A 6,744-nucleotide genomic window follows, 5' to 3' on the forward strand; every position below is an offset into this window, starting at 1 on the left:
CACCTTTTTCTAACAGAGAAACACCCCACTTAATACTTCTGTGTTGATGTTGCACCTCAAGTATGGGTAATATTAGTTTTAAATGCAAAGCATTTCTTAGCGAACTTTGGTAACTAAGCATATCTATCTATCTATCTATCTATCTATCTATCTATCTATCTATCTATCTATCTATCTATCTATCTATCTATCTATCTATCTATCTATCTATCTATCTATCTATCTATCTATCTATCTATCTATCTATCTATCTATCTATCTATCTATCTATCTATCTATCTATCTATCTATCTATCTATCTATCTATCTATCTATCTATCTATCTATCTATCTATCTATCTATCTATCTATCTATCTATCTATCTATCTATCTATCTATCTATCTATCTATCTATCTATCTATCTATCTATCTATCTATCTATCTATCTATCTGTCTGTCTGTCTGTCTGTCTGTCTGTCTGTCTGTCTGTCTGTCTGTCTGTCTGTCTGTCTGTCTGTCTGTCTGTCTGTCTGTCTACGACTTTTAGCTCTCCTAGCGGTTTGGATAGCAGGATATATACCAAATTAGGTATGACATAACATAACTGTATGACGAGCATAAACACTAGTCATAACATGAAAATCATGATATGTATGTCATGAACGTCATGATTTACATGTCATGGCCTTGTTGCTCCTGTGGTGGTTTCATTCACATGACACATTGCAAAACTGGTATGCTAACCTAACGTGGTTATGCTACCCTAACGTGGAAATTGTGACATATATGTCCTGTATATGGTCACGTGCGTACCGCGAAAAAGACGAAGGCGACAGCACATACGCGCATCTGCACGCTTTTATGCAGAACGCAACAACGAGAAAGACGAGGAACTCTCTCGCGCGCGCGGTTAATAAAAAGACCGACGCTGTTTTCTCAGCGTCTTCAAATACGACCTCTGTATTCACGTCGCGACACTGGTGGAGGTGCTGGGGCCTGCAACGTGATGCAAGAAAGCGTTGTTCGGGACCGTACACCCAGTCCGGAGCCTCAACATCGTGTTACGACTCGAGTACACCGATTCAGCCGGCGCCTACTATAGACCTAAGTCCAGAACTCTTGACGGCATTTCCTGTTGCCAACATGGCGGCCCCTTCAACGTCTGCGAATCTTCTTCCGGCCCATACGACTCATCCTTACCAGGTAACTTTTGAGACTCCTCGTGTTCCCGAAGTTTTCCGTGGAGAACCGTATGAAGATGTCGAGGACTGGCTCGACCAGTTCGAGCGGACCACTGTGGTGAATTGTTGGAGCGTGCAAAAAAAACTTGGCCGTGCCTACTTCGCAATGGAAAATAGCGCTCACACATGGTACGAGAACAGAGAGCCTACTTTCCAAACCTGGGACAATTTCCGCCAAAAGCTTCTCGAGACGTTCCTGAGTGCGGACCGACGGCATCTCGAACAACAGATGATTGAAGCCCACATGCAAAAGCCGAACGAAAGCGTCGCCATGTTCGCTGAGGATATGGCCCGTCTATTTCGCCGCGCTGACCCTGACATGCCCGGGGCAAGGAAAGTTCATCACCGGATGCGGGGAGTTAAGGAACCGCTTTTCGCCGGCCTTGTACGAAATCCCCCAACAACAGTGGATGAATTCATCAAAGAGGCGACTGTCATTGAGTGGACGCTCTGGCAACGATGCCGCCACTTTGACCACCTGCCCGATCAAACGCCTGTTGGTGCCGCCGCTCAAAACGCTGCTGTTTCCGAAAACTCTTTACGGCAAATGATTCGGCAAATCCTGCGAGAAGAGATGCGGGCCCTCGGCCTTCCGTCTACCGAGCCCCCAGTTGCTTCTGTTGCAGAAATCGTGCGCCAGGAACTACGGCAAGCCTTTCCATCACGGGCGCCACCGCCCAAACCACGTCCACTGACCTATGCCGATGCCATCCGCTGTCATCCGCCTGCCCTAGAAAAAGCACCCTTTCAGCAACGGCCCGTTACCTTGCCGTGGTGGCAGCGGGAACCTGTGCGGCGACCACCAGTACGTCGGACCGACTTGTGGCGCACTGCCGACCGTCAACCCCTTTGTTTCCACTGCGGCGAACCAGGCCACATCTCGCGCTACTGCCCTCATCAAGAAGCCCGGTTTGGAAACTTTTCTCGGCCCGCTTCTTTTTATTTTGAAGACCCTCGTGACCATGGTGCTAATCACCTGCCGACCAACCAAGCGTCTTCACCAAGTCGTCGCTGGCGGTCTCCCTCACCTGCACGAAGTCAGAATTCCCCGAATCGCCAAAGATACGCTGACGCCGTCAGAAACCGCTCCCCAAGGCCTTGCCAGGGAAACTAACTGCCGCAACCTCCGGGGGCAAGGCTGCCAATCGCCGAGACGCCAAAAAGACCCCCTTGCCTCTACACAAAGACGACGTGACGACGGTGATGACGAAGGCGACAACAACCACGAGTACTACTGCCAATGAAATTGTACGTGCCGACCTCAGCGTTATTATAGACGGACACCCCGTAACAGCACTGGTTGACACTGGTGCTGACTTCTCTATTATGAGACAAGAGCTCGCCGACCGCCTTAAGAAGGTCAAGACGCCGTGGAGTGGGCCGAGCATAAGGAGTGCTGGTGGGCAGCTAATGACGCCAACTGGTAAATGCACCGCTCGGCTCGTAATCGATGATTGGAACTTCGTCGCCACTTTTGTCATTTCACCGGACTGTTGTAAAGAGTTGATTTTGGGTAAGGATTTTCTGCGAGAGTACGGTGCTGTCATCAACATTCCAGAAGGTATCATCACCTTTTCCGCCCATCCTTACGTCGACGCCACCACTGATGAACAACTGCAACGTTTACGTGTAGCCGATGATGTGATGCTCGTGCCGAGATCTTGCTGCCTTGTGTCGGTGTTATGTGAACGGCCGCGCCGTAATGAGATGATAGCGGAGCGAATAGACACGCTATTGCTCACGCAAGGTGTTTCAATAGCGAGAGGCGTTCTGGCACTAATTGATGGGCGGGCAGAAGTGCTCATCACCAACTTCAGCAACGAGCGTCGTCGCATCCAGAAGGGCACCGCGATTGCCTACTACGACGACGTGGACCAAGCCAGAGATTGCTTCGCTTTGCAACCGGGCGAAGCGACCATTCCAGCCTCGACACCTTTGTCTGTCAACATTTGCTCAACCCTGTCAGCCTCGCATAAACAGCGCCTACTAGAGCGGATACACCAGTTCGAAAATTGTTTTTCATGCACGTCGAAAGTCAAGCAAACACCACTGACCCGGCACCAAATCATCGTTGAAGAAAATACGAGACCGATCCGTCAAACCCATACCGTGTGACTCCGAAAGAACGTGAGGAGATCCAAAAGCAAGTTCAGAAGATGCTCCAAGATGACGTAATACAGCCTTCCAAGAGTCTCTGGGCATCCCCCGTGGTATTGGTTATAAATAAAGACGGCAGCTTGCGTTTCTGTATAGATTACCGCAAGTTAAACCAAGTAACGAAGAAAGACGTCTACCCACTGCCACGCATAGATGACTATCTTGATCGGCTGCGGCATGCACGCTATTTCTCATCGATGGACCTGCGAAGTGGCTAAAAGCAAATAGAGGTCAACGAGAGAGACCGTGAGAAAACTGCTTTCGTGACGCCCGACGGTTTTTATAAATTTAAAGTGCTTCCATTCTGGTTATGCTCAGCGCCAGCCACTTTTCAGCGTTTAATGGACACTGTGCTATCAGGACTGAAGTGGCAGACATGCTTCGTCTATCTAGACGACGTTGTCGTCTTCTCAGCTACATTCGAGGAACACCTAAGTCGATTATTCGCAGTTCTACAAGCTATACGTTCGGCTGGCCTCACTTTAAAACCAGAGAAGTGCCATTTCGGTTTCAGCGAACTTTGCTTCTTAGGCCACGTGGTCAGCCACGAAGGTGTTCGACCTGACCCGGGCAAAACCGACGCTGTCGCAAAGTTTCCCGCACCGCATTTTAAAAGAGCAGTGAGACGCTTCTTAGGCCTCTGCGCTTATTAACGACGATTCATCGCCAACTTTTCGTCTATTGCGGCGCCACTGACGCGGACCACGCGAGATGATTTCCCCTTTCTTTGGAGCGAAAAGGAACAAACAGCGTTCAACGAATTACGCCAACGCCTCCAAACACCTCCGGTTGTTGCGCACTTTGACCAGGAAGCGCCAACAGCACTTCACACCGACGCAAGCAATGTAGGCCTGGGCGCCGTTCTCATACAATGGCAAGATAACTCCGAGAAAGTGATAGCCTATGCCAGCAGAGCTCTCTCTCGCACGAAGAGAACTACTCGACTACCGAGAAAGAGTGCCTCGCCGTGGTTTGGGCGGTTCTCAAATTTCGACCGCATCTGTACGGCCGCTCATTCAAGGTCGTCAGTGATCACCACTCGCTTTGCTGGCTCACCAACTTGAAAGACCCATCCGGCCGTTTAGCACGATGGAGCCTTCGGCTTCAGAAGTTTGATATGACCATAATTTATAAATCAGGACAGAAGCACACCGACGCAGATTGTCTCTCGCGGTCACCCGTCGATCCTGCCGCTAATAATGACGAGTCTATGGACGCCGCATTCTTGGGAGTCATCAACGCGGTCATTATTTCACAAGAGCAGCGCAGTGACCCTGACCTGCTTCCGCTTATCGACTTCTTAGAATGACGACGTGAAGACGTGCCGCGAGTTTTTGCGAGAGGAGTGCCATCTTTTTGTTTAAGGAACGACGTCCTATACAAGAAAAACTTTTCTCCCACCGGCAGCCCATACTTGCTCGTCGTCCCTGCATCACTGCGAAAAGAAATTCTGGAAGCCTGCCATGATGAAGTCACCTCCGGTCATCTCGGTTACACTCGAACATTGCCCCGTATGCAAAACAGTTACTACTGGCCGAACCTGCCTGCTGCTGTGAAACATCACGTCCAAACATGTGCCGACTGTCAAAGACTTAAAGCACCACCCGGCAGGCCGGCAGGCTTATTACATTTCGTTCAAGTACCAGCAAAGCCATTCGCCCAAATCGGAATGGATTTTCTGGGCCCATTCCCAACTTCTACCACAGGGAACAGATGGATTATTGTCGCCACCGATTACTTGTCTCGCTACGCAGAAACTAAAGCCATGCCGAGGGCCACAGCAGCAGAAGCAGCTCATTTCTTCATAGAAAACGTCGTCCTTCAGCCCGGTGCTCCAACAGTTCTAATCATGAATAGAGGAACTGCGTTCGTGGCAGAACATTTAGAGTCGGTTCTCAGGCTCAGCGGTACAGCTCACCGGAGAACAACGGCGTACCACCCACAAACGAACGGACTAACAGAGTGGCTTAATAAGACCCTCGCAGACATGCTCTGCATGTATGTCGACACAGAACACAAGAACTGGGACGAAATCTTGCCTTATGTGACCTTCGCCTATAATACTGCCCGGCAGGAAACTACCGGAATGACGCCGTTTAGTTTAATACACGGGCGCGAAGTTACTACAACGTTGGACGCTATGCTGCCGCACGAGTGTGACGACACTCACGCTGACGCCGAAGAATTTGGTCAGCGCGCCGAAGAAGCCCGACAGCTAACCCGCGAGCGTATTTGTCACCAGCAACACAAAGATGCGAAAAGGTGCGATCTACGGCATAAATTGATAACTTACAAACCAGGCGACAAAGTATGGGTCTGGATCCCAATACGTCGACGCGGACTTTCAGAAAAGCTATTACGACGATACTTCGGCCAATATCGAGTCACCTGACGATTGAACGATATCAAATACGAAGTTATTCCCGATGGCTATTGCAGTTCCAGTCGCCGAAACTGCTCACCCGAGATCGTGCATGTCATCCGGATGAAACCCTACTTGTCCAGCTAACTCTAGTTTGTCCTGTGGGTGCCGGTGCATATGTGCGTTTTTATAAGTAGAGTGCCTTGGCTGCGCATCGGGACGATGCCATTTATGGAGGGAGGCAAATGTCACGTGCGTCCCGCGAAAAAGACGAAGGCGACAGCACATACGCGCATCTGCACGCTTTTATGCAGAACGCAACAACGAGAAAGACGAGGAACTCTCTCGCGCGCGCGGTTAATAAAAAGACCGACCCGCTGCTGTTTTCTCAGCGTCTTCAAATACGACCTCTGTCTTCACGCCGCGACAATATCATGTTTACAGGCCATAAGCTCATGGTGCGCTCACGGTAGTTTCGCTAGCTACACATATACCACATTTGGTATCACGTGAAGTGAATAGACGACGAAGGTAAATCACGCGTCCGAACATGATAACCATGACAGGCGTGTCAAGTAAGATATCACTACATGCTACGCTCATAGCGGGCTGGCGGTCGTTTCGCTAGCTTCATTGGTACCAGACTTGGTATTACGTGACGTGAAAGGACGACGAACATAAATGATAGGCAGAACAGAATAATCATGACATGGAAGTGATGTAGGCATAATTTATGTCCACCTCGTAACGTTGTGATTGTTATGTTGCATGTGCTCGTAACGTTGTAATTTGTTATTCGCACATAATCAATTCCCACTGCAGTGGTATCTGCCACTTTTCGAGAAGGAATTCTTCCTTTCCAAAGAAGCGTATACATCTGTACCTACACTATAAAAGCTCATGTTGTGAGGCAGCCCCAAGTACCGTACGTCTTTCTTATCCCTTTCGCCTACGCTGTTTCCTGCTATGAAGCAATGCCAGCAAACCCAGTTTCAAACCTTTA

This window comes from Rhipicephalus microplus, chromosome 7 (assembly GCF_043290135.1).
Source record: "Rhipicephalus microplus isolate Deutch F79 chromosome 7, USDA_Rmic, whole genome shotgun sequence".
NCBI classification, from domain to species: Eukaryota; Metazoa; Arthropoda; class Arachnida; order Ixodida; family Ixodidae; genus Rhipicephalus; species Rhipicephalus microplus.